We start from the raw sequence: 18,464 nt of genomic DNA, 5'->3' as shown, positions 1-18,464 counted from the left end.
ACGCTGCATGGTGTACTGAGGCTGGATGTATGAGGTATATCAGGCTGCACGGTGTTCTGAGGCTGGGTGTATGAGGTATATCACGCTGCACGGTGTACTGAGGCTGGATGTATGAGGTATATCACGCTGCACGGTGTACTGAGGCTGGGTGTATGAGGTATATCACGCTGCACGGTGTACTGAGGCTGGATGTATGAGGTATATCACGCTGCACGGTGTACTGAGGCTGGATGTATGAGGTATATCACGCTGCACGGTGTACTGAGGCTGGAGGTATGAGGTATATCACGCTGCACGGTGTACTGAGGCTGGATGTATGAGGTATATCATGCTGCACGGTGTACTGAGGATGGATGTATGAGGTATATCACGCTGCATGGTGTACTGAGGCTGGATGTATGAGGTATATCATGCTGCAGGGTGTACTGAGGCTGGATGTATGAGGTATATCACGCTGCACGGTGTACTGAGGCTGGATGTATGAGGCATATCACGCTGCACGGTGTACTGAGGCTGGATGTAGGAGGCATCTCACGCTGCACGGTGTACTGAGGCTGGGTGTATGAGGCATACCCTCCAACTGTACCGAATTTGCCGGTACAGTACCGTTTTTTAACGGTCTGTACCGGCAAATTGCAATTGTACCGAATGTACCGCTTTTTCAGCGGTCAGACGCACATCGCCGCATACCTTCCTCCAGGTCCCGGCAGTGTGCTGCCTGGACCGACAGACTGGGTCGGGCTGAGCTCTCCCCCGCTCTCCTCCCCCTGCTGCTCACCCGTTCCCATGAGTGCAATGCGCGGGCCGGTGCGTCATGAGGTCACGCGCCGGCATCGCGCACCCTGCGCACTCATGGGAATCTGCCAGAGAGAGAGTGACTGGGAGGCCAGCCGCGGGGTGGGGATCATCATTTCGCATGGCCGGGCCGCCGGCGATGCAATCGGAGAAGCCTGCCTGCTGCCACTCAGCACTGTAAGGTAAAGCAGTGGCTCAAGTTGTAATCATATACTTCTGTGACAAAAAGGGTCCCCTCAGGGACTGGCTAGCAATTGGTGGGGGGTCCACTAAAAAAAAAAAAAAAGAAGGGCACAGTACACATTCGGAAAGGGTGTGTGACCACGCCCACTTTAGCCGTGACCACGCCCACTTTACCCTGTGCCACACCCCCTTCCCGAATGTGTACCGATTTCTGCCCTCCAAATGTTGGAGGGTATGGTATGAGGTATATCAAGCTGCACGGTGTACTGAGGCTGGATGTATGAGGTATCTCACGCTGCACGGTGTACTGAGGCTGGGTGTATGAGGTATATCACGCTGCACGGTGTACTGAGGCTGGATGTATGAGGTATATCACGCTGCACGGTGTACTGATACTGGATGTATGAGGTACATACCCTCCAACTGTACCGGATTTGCCGGTACAGTACCGTTTTTTAACGGTCTGTACCGGCAAATAAAGATTGTACCGAATGTACCGATTATTTTGTGGCTTCCACCGGCTCCTCTAAGTCACCGACTGGTGCTTTCTCCAATATGCCCGACTCCGTCCTTGTCCTGGCTCCTCCGTTCGGTGTGACACTGTGCACCTCTCTCCCCTGGTGCCAGCATTATGATGTCACGCGCTGGCACTGCGGACCCCAGGAAGTACTACTCCCTAAAGAAGACACATCGCACCTGCAAGGCTGCAATAAGTCTCCCCCAGCCTGGAGTTAAGCCCCTGTACTCCGCTGACACTGCGCTCCCGCACAGCGTCATCCGGAAGCTGCAGTTGTCAGTGTAGAAGTCACACGGACAAACTGACCACCTCTGCCAGGCCAGTCAGGCAGACGTCAGTAAAGAAAAGGAGAGAGACACCGAGGGACAGTTGGAAGGATAGGATGTGTTACTACTTGTGCCATATAGGATGTGTAGACCATACAGAGAGAGCGCCAACCTCCTTCTATATATATAAAAACACGGTACTTATGTAGTATCTGGGCTGCCGATTTCAAAATCGGGTCGGATCGGGAGATCGCATCGCATCGCATGCGACCATGCGATTCGATGCGATGCGATGACCCGATTTTTCCATAGGAATCAATGTTAAAATGGACTGAGTCCATTTTAACATGGAATTCAATGGGAAAAATGGGTCCTTTTCATACCCCTACTATCCAAGTGGGCATGGAGTTGGATATAAACCTGTGGCGAGCGTAGCGAGCCACCGAGCCCGAAGCGTGGCGAGCGAAGCGAGCCCCGCGAGGGGACGAATACCGTCCCCTCGCGGGGCTCGCTTCGCTCGCCACGCTTCGGGCTCGGTGGCTCGCTACGCTCGCCACAGGTTTATATCCAACTCCATGCCCACTTGGATAGTAGGGGTATGAAAAGGACCCATTTTTCCATAGGAATCATTTTAACATTGATTCCTATGGAAAAATCGGGTCATCGCATCCGATATCGGATGCGATGCGATGCGATGCGATATCGCATCGCATCGCATCTGATTGTATGCCTTAACTTAAGGCATACAATCAAAAAATCGGCAGCCCAGATACTACATAAGTACCAAAAACACATATATCTGAAAAAATGACCAGTATACATTCGGAAAGGGGGCGTGACCACGCCCCTTTGTCCATGGCCACTCCCCCTTTCCGTATGTGTGTACCGACTTCTGCCCTAAAAATGTTGGAGGGTATGGAGGTATATCACGCTGCACGGTGTACTGAGGCTGGATGTATGAGGTATATCACGCTGCATGGTGTACTGAGGCCGGATGTATGAGGTATATCACGCTGCACGGTGTACTGAGGCTGGGTGTATGAGGTATATCACGCTGCATGGTGTACTGAGGCCGGATGTATGAGGTATATCACGCTGCATGGTGTACTGAGGCTGGATGTATGAGGTATATCACGCTGCAAGGTGTCCTGAGGCTGGATGTATGAGGTATATCACGCTGCACGGTGTACTGAGGCTGGATGTATGAGGTATATCATGCTGCACGGTGTACTGAGGCTGGATGTATGAGGTATATCACGCTGCACGGTGTACTGAGGCTGGATGTATGAGGTATATCACGCTGCACGGTGTACTGAGGCTGGATGTATGAGGTATATCACGCTGCATGGTGTACTGAGGCTGGATGTATGAGGTATATCACGCTGCACGGTGTACTGAGGCTGGATGTATGAGGTATATCACGCTGCACGGTGTACTGAGGCTTGATGTATGAGGTATATCACACTGCACGGTGTACTGAGGCTGGATGTATGAGGTATCACGCTGCATGGTGTACTGAGGCTGGATGTATGAGGTATATCACATGGTGTACTGAGGCTGGATGTATGAGGTATATCACGCTGCACTGTGTACTGAGGCTGGATGTATGAGGTATATCACGCTGCACGGTGTATTGAGGCTGGATGTATGAGGTATATCACGCTGCACGGTGTACTGAGGCTGGGTGTATGAGGTATATCACGCTGCACGGTGTATTGAGGCTGGATGTATGAGGTATATCAGGCTACACGGTGTACTGAGGCTGGATGTATGAGGTATATCACGCTGCACGGTGTACTGAGGCTGGATGTATGAGGTATATCAGGCTGCACGGTGTACTGAGGCTGGATGTATGAAGTATATCACGCTGCACGGTGTACTGAGGCTGGATGTATAAGGTATATCACGCTGCATGGTGTACTGAGGCTGGATGCATGAGGTATATCACGCTGCACGGTGTACTGAGGCTGGATGCATGAGGTATATCACGCTGCATGGTGTACTGAGGCTGGATGCATGAGGTATATCACGGTGCGCGGTGTACTGAGGCTGGATGTATGAGGTATATCAGGCTGCACGGTGTACTGAGGCTGGATGTATGAAGTATATCACGCTGCACGGTGTACTGAGGCTGGATGTATGAGGTATATCACGCTGCATGGTGTACTGAGGCTGTATGTATGAGGTATCTCACGCTGCATGGTGTACTGAGGCTGGATGCATGAGGTATATCACGCTGCACGGTGTACTGAGGCTGGATGTATGAGGTATATCAGGCTGCACGGTGTACTGAGGCTGGATGTATGAAGTATATCACGCTGCACGGTGTACTGAGGCTGGATGCATGAGGTATATCACGCTGCATGGTGTACTGAGGCTGGATGCATGAGGTATATCACGCTGCACGGTGTACTGAGGCTGGATGTATGAGGTATCTCACGATGCATGGTGTACTGAGGCTGGATGTATGAGGTAGATTCTGTGTTCTGTGTGGCTGTTCAAGAATAATAGAGGCTTTAGGGCATACTTGCCTACTTTTGAAAACTAGTCTCAGGGAGATTGTGGTTGGTAGTAGAATTGAGGGGGCGTGTCATGCTCCACCCAAAGGGCATGTCTAGTTCCATATAAGGAGAGATTGTGAAAAGAGATTGGGAACGTGGCACCTAGAAGCGTGGCTGTGCACTGCTACATCTGAGAGGAAACTTGTAAAATTACTTACATACAAATGTAGATGAGCCCCAAAGCAGTTAGTAAGAGCTACTATACTTGGTAAAGTGCTGGGAAATGGTGCTGATGATTCAATGTTAATGTATATGTCTCTCATTCCTTTTCGCCAAAAATGTAACAGTGTAATGTGGGCTAGGTGACATGAGGGAGATTGCTAGACTAATGAGGGAGAGAGGGAGATTGCTGTTATGTCAGGGAGTCTCCTGCAGAATGCAGGAGGGGAGGTAACTATGATGTAACAGTGTAATGTGGGCTAGGTGACATGGGGGAGATTGCTAGACTAATGAGGGAGAGAGGGAGATTGCTGCTATGTCAGGGAGTCTCCTGCAATATGTAGAAGGGGAGGTAACTATGATGTAACAGTGTAATGTGGGCTAGGTGACATGAGGGAGATTGCTAGACTAATGAGGGAGAGAGGGAGATTGCTGCTATGTCAGGGAGTCTCCTGCAGAATGCAGGAGGGGAGGTAACTATGGTGTAACAGTGTAATGTGGGCTAGGTGACATGAGGGAGATTGCTAGACTAATAAGGGAGAGAGGGAGATTGCTGCTATATCAGGGAGTCTCCTGCAGAATGCAGGAGGGGAGGTAACTATGATGTAACAGTGTAATGTGGTCTAGGTGACATGAGGGAGATTGCTAGACTAATGAGGGAGAGAGGGAGATTGCTGCTATCTCAGTAAGTCTTCTGCAGAATGCAGGAGGGGAGGTAACTATGATGTAACAGTGTAATGTGGGCTAGGTGACATGAGGGAGATTGCTAGACTAATGAGGGAGAGAGGGAGATTGCTGTTATGTCAGGGAGTCTCCTGCAGAATTCAGGAGGGGAGGTAACTATACTTTATGTAAGGCTTGGACAGGTGGAAAATTCAGCACAAAATAGATCTAAAACACGACGGCAGATCCAGAACCAAAATACAACACCCAAAAAGTGCTCGGTACACACCACTAATTTTATGTGGGTAGTGTCTGCGTATATAGACCTGGATATGCGCTATACAGAGGGAGCTGTGCTATACAGAGGAAGCAGTGGTCTATACAGAGGGAGCTGTGTGTTATATGAGGGTAGTATCTGTGTATATGGACCTGGCTGTGGGCTTATACAGAGGCAGCGGTGGGCTTATACAGAGGCAGCGGTGGGCTTATACAGAGGCAGCGGTGGGCTTATACAGAGGCAGCGGTGGGCTATACAGAGGCAGCGGTGGGCTATACAGAGGGAGCTGTGGGCTATACAGAGGGAGCTGTGTGTTATATGTCTGTGTATATAGACCTGGATGTGCACTAGGAGGGAGGGAGCTGTGTGTTATATGAGGGTAGTGTCTGTGTATATGGACCTGGCTGTGTGCTATACAGATGGAGCTGTGCTATACAGAGGGAGCTGTGTGCTATACAGAGGGAGCTGTGTGCTATGAGGGTAGTCTCTGTGTATATGGACCTGGCTGTGGGCTATACAGAGGCAGCGGTGGGCTATACAGAGGGAGCTGTGTGTTATATGAGGGTAGTGTCTGTGTATATAGACCTGGATGTGCACTATACAGAGGGAGCTGTGGGCTATACAGAGGGAGCTGTGGGCTATACAGAGGGAGCTGTGGGCTATACAGAGGGAGCTGTGTGCTATACAGAGGGAGCTGTGTGTTATATGAGGGTAGTGTCTGTGTATATGGACCTGGCTGTGTGCTATACAGATGGAGCTGTGCTATACAGAGGGAGCTGTGTGCTATACAGAGGGAGCTGTGTGCTATACAGAGGGAACTGTGTGCTATATGAGGGTAGTCTCTGTGTATTTGAACCTGGCTGTGTGCTATACAGAGGGAGATGTGTGCTATACAGAGGGAGATGTGCGCTATATGAGGGTAGTGTCTGTGTATATGGACCTGGCTGTGTGCTATACAGGGGGGGAGCTGTGCTATACAGGGGGAGCTGTGCTATACAGAGGAAGCAGTGGGCTATACAGAGGGAGCTGTGTGCTATATGAGGGTAGTGTCTGTGTATATGGACCTGGCTGTGTGCTATACAGAGGGAGCTGTGTTATATGAGGGTAGTGTCTGTGTATATAGACCTGGATGTGTGCTATACAGAGGGAGCTGTGTGCTATATGAGGGTAGTGTCTGGGTATATGGACCTGGCTGTGTGCTATACAGAGGGAGCTGTGTGTTATATGAGGGTAGTGTCTGTGTATATAGACCTGGATGTGCGCTATACAGAGGGAGCTGTGCTATACAGAGGGAGCTGTGTGCTATACAGAGGAAGCAGTGGGCTATACAGAGGGAGCTGTGTGCTATATGAGGGTAGTCTCTGTGTATTTGAACCTGGCTGTGAGCTATACAGAGGGAGCTGTGTGTTATACAGAGGGAGATGTGCGCTATACAGAGGAAGCAGTGGGCTATACAGAGGGAGCTGTGCTATATGAGGGTAGAATCTGTGTTTATGGACCTGGCTGTGCGCTATACAGAGGGAGCTGTGTGCTATACAGAGGGAGCTGTGCTATATGAGGGTAGTATCTGTATATGGACCTGGCTGTGCGCTATACAGAGGGAGCTGTGGGCTATTCAGAGGGAGCTGTGGGCTATACAGAGGGAGCTGTGTGCTTTATGAGGGTAGTGTCTGTGTATATGGACCTGGCTGTGGGCTATACAGAGGGAGCTGTGGGCTATACAGAGGGAGCTGTGGGCTATACAGAGGGAGCTGTGGGCTATACAGAGGGAGCTGTGGGCTATACAGAGGGAGCTGTGGGCTATACAGAGGGAGCTGTGTGCTATATGAGGGTACAATCTGTACAAGAACCTGGCTGTGTGCTATACAGAGGGAGCTGTGTGCTATATGAGGGTAGTGTCTGTGTATAAGGACCTGGCTGTGAGCTATACACAGGGAGCTGTGTGCTATACAGAGGAAGCAGTGGGCTATACAGAGGGAGCTGTGCTATATGAGGGTAGAATCTGTGTTTATGGACCTGGCTGTGCGCTATACAGAGGGAGCTGTGTGCTATACAGAGGGAGCTGTGCTATATGAGGGTAGTATCTGTATATGGACCTGGCTGTGCGCTATACAGAGGGAGCTGTGGGCTATTCAGAGGGAGCTGTGGGCTATTCAGAGGGAGCTGTGGGCTATACAGAGGGAGCTGTGTGCTTTATGAGGGTAGTGTCTGTGTATATGGACCTGGCTGTGGGCTATACAGAGGGAGCTGTGGGCTATACAGAGGGAGCTGTGTGCTATACAGAGGGAGCTGTGTGCTATACAGAGGGAGCTGTGTGCTATACAGAGGGAGCTGTGTGCTATACAGAGGGAGCTGTGTGCTATACAGAGGGAGCTGTGTGCTATACAGAGGGAGCTGTGTGCTATATGAGGGTAATGTCTGTGTATATGGACCTGGCTGTGAGCTATACACAGGGAGCGTGCTATACAGGGGGAGCTGTGCTATACAGGGGGAGCTGTGTCGGGTCAGCATGGGGTCACTATGACACTGTATCTCTGTTAATGTGACCCGGTCCCAGCTCTCTGTCTGGTCCTAGGACTGAGTAGTGGGCCCTGCAGTCTCCTCCTAATTGGTCACAGATCCCCCTCCCACAGATGAAAGGACTCTCCGAGACCTCATTAATCTTCTCTTTTCATTGATTTGATCCCTGGACCTCAGAGCAAGAGCGAGATTTATTGTTCTCCACCGATTAACCCAACCTCGCCCGAATGGCTCATCTCAGGAATATGCGCTGCCGCTCCTAGGGCGACATTCACTAAAGATTCTAGAAATGAGTACAGGTGGTGTTTCCAATAGCAACCCATTAGATTCTATCATTTTCTAGGATGCAATAGAATCTGGTTGCTATGGGAAACACCCCCTCTACTCCTTTTTAGAAGCTTTAGTAAATGTACCCTAGAACAGATTGTTAGCTCTGTGTGAATAGTTCTCAGTTATATACAATCAGTCATTTTCCATGCTAGCCCTGTTTCTGGGGTCACCTTCCCTTAGATTGCTAGCCCTTTTCCATGGCCACCTTTCCGTAGATTGCTAGCCCTGTTTCCATGGCCCCCTTCCCTTAGATTGCTATTCCTGTTTCCATGGCCTCCTTCCCTTAGACTGCTAGCCCTGTTTCTGGGGTCACCTTCCCTTAGATTGCTGGCCCTGTTTCCATGGCCCCCTTCCCTTAGATTGCTAGCCCTGTTTCTGGGGTCACCTTCCCTTAGATTGCTGGCCCTGTTTCCATGGCCCCCTTCCCTTAGATTGCTAGCCCTGCTTTCATGGCCCCCTTCCCTTAGATTGCTAGCCCTGTTTCCATATCCTCCTTCCCTTAGATTGCTAGCCCTGTTTCCATGGCCTCATTCCCTTAGATTGCTAGCCCTGTTTCCATGGCTCCCTTCCCTTAGATTGCTGGCCCTGTTTCCATAGCCTCCTTCCCTTAGATTGCTAGCCCTGTTTCCATGGCCTCCTTCCCTTAGATTGCTGGCCCTGCTTCCGTGGCCCCCTTCCCTTAGATTGCTAGCCCTGTTTCCATGGCCTCCTTCCCTTAGATTGCTAGCCCTGTTTCTATGGCCTCCTTCCCTTAGATTGCTAGCCCTGCTTCCATGGCCGCTTCCCTTAGATTGCTAGCCCTGTTTCCATGGCCTCCTTCCCTTAGATTGCTAGCCCTGTTTCCATGGCCTCCTTCCCTTAGATTGCTAGCCCTGTTTCCATGGCCTCCTTCCCTTAGATTGCTAGCCCCGTTTCCATGGCCCCCTTCCCTTAGATTGCTATCCCCGTGTCCATGGCACCCTTCCCTTAGATTGCTATCCCTGTTTCCATGGCCCCCTTCCCTTAGATTGCTAGCCCTGCTTCCATGGCCGCTTCCCTTAGATTGCTAGCCCTGTTTCCATGGCCTCCTTCCCTTAGATTGCTAGCCCTGCTTCCATGGCCCCTTCCCTTAGATTGCTAGCCCCGTTTCCATGGCATCCTTCCCTTAGATTGCTAGCCCCGTTTCCATGGCATCCTTCCATTAGATTGCAATCCCTGTTTCCATGGCCCCCTTCCCTTAGATTGCGATCCCTGTTTCCATGGCCCCCTTTCCTTAGATTGCTGGCCCTGCTTTCATGGCCCCTTCCCTTAGATTGCTAGCCCTGTTTCCGAGGCCACCTTCCCTTAGATTGCTAGCCCTGTTTCCGAGGCCACCTTCCCTTAGATTGCTAGCCCTGTTTCCATGGCCTTCTTTCCTTAGATTGCTAGCCCTGTTTCCATGGCCTCTTTTCCTTAGATTGCTAGTTCTGTTTCCATGGCCTCCTTTCCTTAGATTGCTAGCCCTGCTTCCATGGCCCCCTTCCGTTAGATTGCTAGCCCTGTTTCCGAGGCCACCTTCCCTTAGATTGCTAGCCCTGTTTCCGAGGCCACCTTCCCTTAGATTGGTAGCCCTGCTTCCATGGCCCCCTTCCCTTAGATTGCTAGCCCTGCTTCCATGGCCCCCTTCTCTTAGATTGCTAGCCCTGTTTCCATGGCCCCCTTCCCTTAGATTGCTAGCCCTGTTTCCATGGCCTCCTTCCCTTAGATTGCGATCCCTGTTTCCATGGCCCCCTTCCCTTAGATTGCGATCCCTGTTTCCATGGCCCCCTTCCCTTAGATTGCTAGCCCTGTTTCCATGGCCCCCTTCCCTTAGATTGCTAGCCCTGTTTCCGAGGCCACCTTCCCTTAGATTGCTAGCCCTGTTTCCGAGGCCACCTTCCCTTAGATTGCTAGCCCTGTTTCCATGGCCTCCTTTCCTTAGATTGCTAGCCCTGTTTCCATGGCCACCTCCTGTAGATTGCTAGCCCTGCTTCCATGGCCCCTTCCCTTAGATTGCTAGCCCTGTTTCCATGGCCCCCTTCCCTTAGATTGCGATCCCTGTTTCCATGGCCCCCTTCCCTTAGATTGCTAGCCCTGTTTCCATGGCCCCCTTTCCTTAGATTGCTGGCCCTGCTTTCATGGCCCCTTCCCTTAGATTGCTAGCCCTGTTTCCGAGGCCACCTTCCCTTAGATTGCTAGCCCTGTTTCCGAGGCCACCTTCCCTTAGATTGCTAGCCCTGTTTCCATGGCCTTCTTTCCTTAGATTGCTAGCCCTGTTTCCATGGCCTCCTTTCCTTAGATTGCTAGCCCTGTTTCCGAGGCCACCTTCCCTTAGATTGCTAGCCCTGTTTCCGAGGCCACCTTTCCTTAGATTGCTAGCCCTGTTTCCATGGCCTCCTTTCCTTAGATTGCTAGCCCTGTTTCCATGGCCACCTCCTGTAGATTGCTAGCCCTGTTTCCATGGCCCCTTCCCTTAGATTGCTAGCCCTGTTTCCATGGCCCCCTTCCCTTAGATTGCTAGCCCTGTTTCCATGGCCTCCTTCCCTTAGATTGCGATCCCTGTTTCCATGGCCCCCTTCCCTTAGATTGCGATCCCTGTTTCCATGGCCCCCTTCCCTTAGATTGCTAGCCCTGTTTCCATGGCCCCCTTCCCTTAGATTGCTAGCCCTGTTTCCGAGGCCACCTTCCCTTAGATTGCTAGCCCTGTTTCCGAGGCCACCTTCCCTTAGATTGCTAGCCCTGTTTCCATGGCCTTCTTTCCTTAGATTGCTAGCCCTGTTTCCATGGCCTCCTTTCCTTAGATTGCTAGCCCTGCTTCCATGGCCCCTTCCCTTAGATTGCTAGCCCTGTTTACATGGCCTCCTTCCCTTAGATTGCGATCCCTGTTTCCATGGCCCCCTTCCCTTAGATAGCTAGCCCTGCTTCCATGGCCCCTTCGCTTAGATTGCTGGCCCTGTTTCCATGGCCTCCTTCCCTTAGATTGCTAGCCCTGTTTCCATGGCCCCCTTCCCTTAGATTGCTAGCACTGCTTCCAAGGCCATCTTCCCTTATACCCCTTTCAGAATGCGAATCCCAGGTCACACCCAGGAGTAGTACACCGGTCCCTCCCAGGTGCTATATAGCATTGGTCTGCTAGAAAGTCTAAACCGATAAAAATGAGACACAAGTATCTTGTTTAATGACTTTGTATCATTTTATATCTGTTTATTCAATAGAGGGAATTTTCTCCGTATGTGATGCTGATGATGCGTAAGAAAGAATAGAATTAATCTAACGAAATTCTTCATTGGAAAATGAAACCGTTCTTGACACCAAGTATATGGTGGGTATGACTCGGTGTCAGGTTCCCTCCTATTCACCTAGGGGGGCAGGTACTAGGCAGGGAGAGGAGGGGATATATACTGGGCAGGAGGGGGCAGGCAGGTTCTAGGCAGGGAGAGGAGGGGCTATATACTGGGCAGGAGGGGGGGCAGGTACTGGCAGGGAGAGGAATGGATAGATACTGGGCAGGTAGAGCAGAGATACAAGCTGGGCAAGGATAGGGGGGAGGGTACTTGGCAGGCAGAGGGGGAAGGAACTGGACAGGGAGAGGAGGGGATAGATACTTGGGACAGATGCTTGGCTGGGAGAGGGGAATAGATACTGGGCATGGGGGAGATACTGGACAGAGAGAGGAGTGTATAGATACTGGACAGGAGGGGGGATAGATGCTGGGCAGGGAGAGGGGGGCAGGTACTAGGCAGGGAGAGGAGAGGATAGATACTGGGCAGGAGGGGGGAAAGATACTGGGCAGATGGTGATGGGGCTGGTGGCTGGAGATGGGGGGTGGGGACTGAGGATGGTGATAGGGCTGAGGATGGTGATGGAGGCTGTGGCTGAACAAGTTGATAGAAGCTATGCCTGGGGAAGGTGACGGGGATGTGGCTGAGGATGGTGATAGGAATGGGGCTGGGGAAGGTGATGGAGGCTGTGGCTGGGGAAGGTAATGGAGGCTGTGGCTGGGAAAGGTGATGGGGCTGTGGCTGGGGAAGGTGATGGGGCTGTGGCTGAGGAAAGAGATGGAGCTGTGGCTGAGGAAGGTGATGGGGGGCTGTGGCTGAGGAATTAAATTGAAGGGGGACTGTGGTTGACGAAGGTGATGGGGGCTCTGGCTGAGGAAATTGATAGGGGCTGTGTCTGTAAAAGCTGATGGAGACTGTGGCTGAAGATGGTTATGGAGCTATTGCTGAGGATGGTAATGGGACTGTGGCTGAACAAGGAGATAGAAGCTATGGCTGACGAAGGTGATGGAGGCTGATGAAGGTGATGAGAATTGGGCTGTGGCTGAGGATGGTGATGAGGATGATGATGTGGCTGAGGATGGTTATGTGGCTGAGGATGGTGATGAGGATGATGATGTGGCAGAGGATGATAATGGGGCTGAGGATGGTGATGGTGAAGAGGGTCGTGGCTGAGGATGGTAATGGAACTGTGGCTGAACAAGATGATAGAGCTATGGCTGGGGAAGGTGATGGAGGCTGAAGATGGTGATGAGAATTGGGCTGTGGCTGAGTAAGGTGATGGAGGCTGGGGAAGGTGAAGGGGGTTGTGGCTGAGAAAGGTGATGGAGCTGTAGTTGAGGAAGGTGATGTGGCTGTAGCTGTGCAGGTTAATGGGATTTGTTGTTGAGGATGGTGGTGGGGCTTTAGCTGAGGATGGTGACGGGCTGTAGCTGAGGAAGGTGACAGTGCCATGGCTGAGGATGGTGATGGAGCTCATAATGGTGATGGGGCTGAACAAGATGATAGATCTATGGCTGGGGAAGGTGAGGGAGGCTATGGCTGAGGAAAGTGATGGGGGGCTGTGTCTGATGAAGGTGATGGGGGCTGTGGCTGAGGAAATTGATGGGGCCATGGCTTGGGAAGGAGATGGGGGCTGTGGCTGAGTAAGGTGATGGGGCTGTGCCTGGGGAGATGATGGGGGCTGTGGCTGAGAAAGGAGATGGGGGCTGTGGCTGAGAAAGGAGATGGGGGCTGTGGCTGAGAAAGGTGATGGGGGCTGTGGCTGGGGAGATGATGGGGCTGTGGCTGAGGAATTAAATTGATGGGGGCCGTGGCTGGGGAAGGTGATGGGGGCTCTGGCTGAGGAAATTGATAGGGGATGTGCCTGTTTAAGGTGATGGCTGTGGCTGAAGAGGGTTATGGAGCTGTTGCTGAGGATGGTAATGGGGCTGTGGATAAACAAGGTGATAGAAGCTATGGCTGGGGAAGGTGATGGGGCTGTGGCTGAAGATATTGATGGCGGTTGTGGCTAAGGCTGGTGGTGGGGCTTTGGCTGAGGATGATGATGTGGTGGAGGATGTTGAGGGGGCTGTGGCTGAGGATGGTAAAGAGGATGGTGATGGGGCTTTGGCTAAGGAATGTGATGGGGCTGATGGGGCTGTAGCTGAGGAAGGTGATGGGGCTGAGGATGGTGATTGTGGATGAGGCATGTGATAGGGCTGTAGCTGAACAAGGTGAGGGGGCTGTAGCTGAGGAAGGTGATGGGGCTGTTGCTGAACAAGATGATGGGGCTGTTGCTGGACAAGGTGGTAGAAGCTATAGCTGGGGAAGGTGATGGGGCTGTGGCTGAGGATATTGATGAGGGTTGTGGCTGAGGATGGTGGTGGGGCTTTGATGATGATGTGGTGGATGATGTTGAGGAGGCTGTGGCTGAGGAAGGTCATGAGGCTGGTGATGTAGGTGTGGATGGGGCTTTGGCTGAGGAATGTGATGGGGCTGATGATGGGGCTTTAGCTGAACAAGGTGATGTGGCTGAGGATGGGGCTTTGGCTGAGGAATGTGATAGGGCTGTAGCTGAACAAGGTGATGGGGCTGTTGCTGAACAAGGTGGTAGAAACCATGTCTGAGGAAGGAGAAGGAAGCTAAGGAATGTGATTGGAATGTGGCTGAGGATGGTAATGGAGGCTGTGGATTGGGAAGGTAATGGGGTGCTGTGGCTTGGAAAGGTGATGGGGGATTGTGGCTAAGGATGGTGGTGGGGCTTTGGCTGAAGATGGCGATGGGGCTGAAAAAGGTGATGGGGTTTTGGCTGAGGATGGTTAAGGGGTTGATAATGGTGATGAGGCTGTGGCGTAGGATGCCTGATGGGGCTGAGGATGGCGATGGGTCAGTAGCTGAGGAAGGTGATTGGAATGGGGCTGTGGCTGAGGATTGTGATGGAGGTTGTGGCTGGGGAAGGTGATGGGGTTGTGGTTGAGGATGGTGATGGGGCTGTGGCTGGGGATGGTGATGGGGCTGTGGCTGAGGATGGTGATGGTGAAGAGGGCTGTGGCTGAGGATGCTAATGGAACTGTGGCTGAACAAGATGATAGATCAATGGCTGGGGAAGGTGATGGAGGCGGAGGATGGTGATGAGAATTGGGCTGTGGCTGAGTAAGGTAATGGAGGCTGTGGCTGGGGAAGGTGAAGGGAGCTGTGGCTGAGAAAGGTGATGGGTGTGGCTGAGGAAGATGATGGGGCTGTGGTTGATGAAGGTGATGTGGCTGTAGCTGAGCAAGTTAGTGGGATTTGTGGTTGAGGATGGTGGTGGGGCTTTAGCTGAGGAAGGTGACAGGGCCATTGCTGAGGATGGTGATGGAGCTCATTATGGTGATGGGGCTGTGGCTGAACAAGCTGATAAATCAATGGCTGGGGAAGATGAGTGAGGCTGTGGCTGAGGATGGTGATGAGAATTGGGGCTGTGGCTGAGGATGGTGATGGGGGCTGTGGCTGATGAAGGTGATGAGGCAGTGGTCGGGGAAGGTGATGGGGGCTGTGGCTGAGGAAAGTAATGGGGCCATGGCTTGCGAAGGAGATGGGGGCTCTGGCTGAGGAAATTGATAAGGGCTGTGTCTGTTTAAGGTGATGGAGCTGTCGCTGAAGATGGTTATGGAACTGTTGTTGAGGATGGTAATGGGACGGTGGCTGAACAAGATTGTAGAAGCTATAGCTGGGGAAGGTGATGGGGCTGTGGCTGAGGATATTGATGGGGGTTGTGGCTAAGGATGGTGGTGGGGCTTTGACTGAGGATGATGATGTGGTGGATGATGTTGAGGGGGCTGTGGCTGAGGAAGGTCATGAGGCTGGTGATGTAGGTGTGGAGGGGGCTTTGGCTGAGGAATGTGATGGGGCTGATGATGGGGCTGTAGCTGAACAAGGTGATGTGGCTGAGGATGGGGATTGTGGATGAGGCAGGTGAGAGGGCTGTAGCTGAACAAGGTGATAGGGCTGTTGCTGAACAAGGTGGTAGAAACCATGTCTGAGGAAGGAGAAAAGGAAGCTAAGGAATGTGATTAGAATGGGGCTGAGGATGGTTATGGAGGCTGTGGAAGGTAATGGGGGACTGTGGCTTGGGAAGGTGATGTTTTTTTTTTTGGCTGAGGATGGTGGTGGGGCTTTGGCTGAAAATGGCGATGGGGCTGAGAAAGGTGATGGGGTTTTGGCTGAGGATGGTTAAGGGGCTGATTATGGTGATGGGGCTGTGGCGGAGGATGCTGATAGGGCTGAGGATGGTGATGGGTCAGGAAGGTGATTGAAATGGGGCTGTGGCTGGGGAAGGTGATTGGGTTGTGGCTGAGGATGATGATGTGGCAGAGGATGGTGATGGGGCTGTTGCTGAGGATGGTAATGGAACTGTGGCTGGGGGAGATGATGGAGGCTGAGGATGGTGATGAGAATTGGGCTGTGGCTGAGGAAGGTGATGGGGCTGTTGTTGAGGAAGGTGATGTGGCTGTGGCTGAGCAAGTTAATAGTATTTGTGGTTGAGGATGGTGGTGGGGCTGTAGCTGAACAAGCTGATAGATCTATGGCTGGGGAAGGTGAGGGAGGCTGTGGCTGAGGATGGTGATGGGGCTGTAGCTGGGGATGGTGGTGGGGCTGTAGCTGGGGATGGTGGTGGGGCTGTAGCTGGGGATGGTGGTGGGGCTGTAGCTGGGGATGGTGGTGGGGCTGTAGCTGGGGATGGTGGTGGGGCTGTAGCTGGGGATGGTGGTGGGGCTGTAGCTGGGGATGGTGGTGGGGCTGTAGCTGGGGATGGTGGTAGGGCTGTGGCTATAGAAGCTCTGTGCTCCAGGTTTTCTCTGTGACATGTACAATAAAGGCTCCTCCCATAAAAAGTGTGGGTACTTGTGTATTAGCAGGGCGCCCAATTAGCATACGTACACTAGCGTAGGGAAATCGCATTGCATGGGCCATTTTTAGTGCAGTGCGATGCGATTTCCATATGTAATTTATTCACTGCTCTCTTGGCCCCGTCAGATCGCATCCCATGTGATTTTATAGGATGCAATGCCATTAAATTTACTATACACTTGTATGACATGCAATAAGGTCCACGCCACCCCGAAGCGTGGCGTGCGTGGGTGGAACATGTCATCCTGATCTTTTCATACCCACACTATCCACGTCGGTGTGCAGTTGATTTCATATAGTTTGTCGAGCGCAGCGAGCCACCGAGCCCGAAGCATGGCGAGCGGACGCAGATTACTTTACATGTATTCCGCACCCCCTTGCGGGGCCAACTGGGCTCGGTGGCTCGCTGCGCTCGCCACACTATATAAAATCAACTCCACGCCGACGTGGATAGTGGGGGTATGAAAAGGTCGGAGGACGCGTACCGCTGCCCCTCGCGGGCTCGCCACGCTTCGGGATGGCGTTCATCGTGGGGTGGCATTAACAATGGGGTGGGGGGCATTTGACATAGAAATTACCCATCAGGGTGGGTATACAATCAAAAATTGGGTATGGGGGCCATTTAACATTGGTTCCTATGTAAAATCGGGTCCATCGCATTGGTTGCATTGTATCCCATTATAATGGCATACAATGGACCCGATTTTACATAGGAATGTAACATTACATACAATGCTTACAATGTAAAATCGGGTCGGTCGCATCGCATGCCATTATAATGGCATGTGATGGACCCGATTTTACCTTTGTCGGGAAACCTCAAAAAAAGCCTGAAATCGGGTCCGATCGCATACCTTGGGCGCCGTGCTTCGAAACAAGTACCGATTTTCCTATGCAGAATCGCCCACTAAGCAATTTGCTTAGTGGATGCCCTGCTAATACACAAGTACCTAAGTGTGCGCTGATGTGTAAGCTCTGTGATCCAGGTTTTCCCTCTGACGTACAGAAAAAGCTCATCCCCTAATGTGTGTGTGATGGTGTGTAAGCTCTGTGCTCCAGAATCTCTCTGTGACATGTACAATAAAGGCTCCTACCCTAATAAGTGTGCGCTGGTGTGTAAGCTCTGTGCTCCAGGATCTCTCTGTGACATGTACAATAAAAGCTCATCCCCTAATGTGTAAGCTCTGTGCTCCAGGATCTCTGTAACATGTACAATAAAAGCTCATCCCCTAATGTGTGTGTGCTGGTGTGTAAGCTCTGTGCTCCAGGATCTCTCTGTGACATGTACAATAAGGGCTCCTACCCTAATAAGTGTGCGCTGGTGTGTAAGCTCTGTGCTCCTGAATCTCTGTGACATGTGCAATAAAAGCTCCTCCCTTAATGAGTGTGCACTGGTGTGTAAGCTCTGTGCTCCAGAGTCTCTCTGTGACATGTGCAATAAAGGCTCCTACCCTAATGAGTGTGCGCTGGTGTGTAAGCTCTGTGCTCCAGAATCTCTCTGTAACATGTACAATAAAGGCTCCTACCCTAATGAGTGTGCGCTGGTGTGTAAGCTCTGTGCTCCAGGATCTCTTTGTGACATGTACAATAAAGGCTCCTACCCTAATGAGTTTGCGCTGGTGTGTAAGCTCTGTGCTCCAGGATCTCTCTGTGACATGTACAATAAAGGCTCCTCCCCTAATGTGTGTGCACTGGTGTGTAAGCTCTGTGCTCCAGAATCTCTCTGTGACATGTACAATAAAGGCTCCTCCCTTAATGAGTGTGCGCTGGTGTGTAAGCTCTGTGCTCCAGGATCTCTGTGATATGTACAATAAGGCTCTTCCCCTAATGTGTGTGCGCTGGTGTGTAAGCTCTGTGCTCCAGGATCTCTCTGTGACATGTACAATAAAAGCTCATCCCCTAATGTGTGTGCGCTGGTGTGTAAGGTCTGTGCTCCAGGATCTCTGTAACATGTACAATAAAAGCTGTTTTCCTAATGAGTGTGCGCTGGTGTGTAAGCTCTGTGCTCCAGAATCTCTCTGTGACATGTACAATAAGGGCCCCTAA

This window comes from Crinia signifera, chromosome 1 (genome assembly GCF_055691185.1).
Source record: "Crinia signifera chromosome 1, ASM5569118v1, whole genome shotgun sequence".
Lineage (NCBI taxonomy): Eukaryota > Metazoa > Chordata > Amphibia > Anura > Myobatrachidae > Crinia > Crinia signifera.
Note: the sequence above shows the minus strand (reverse complement) of the source record.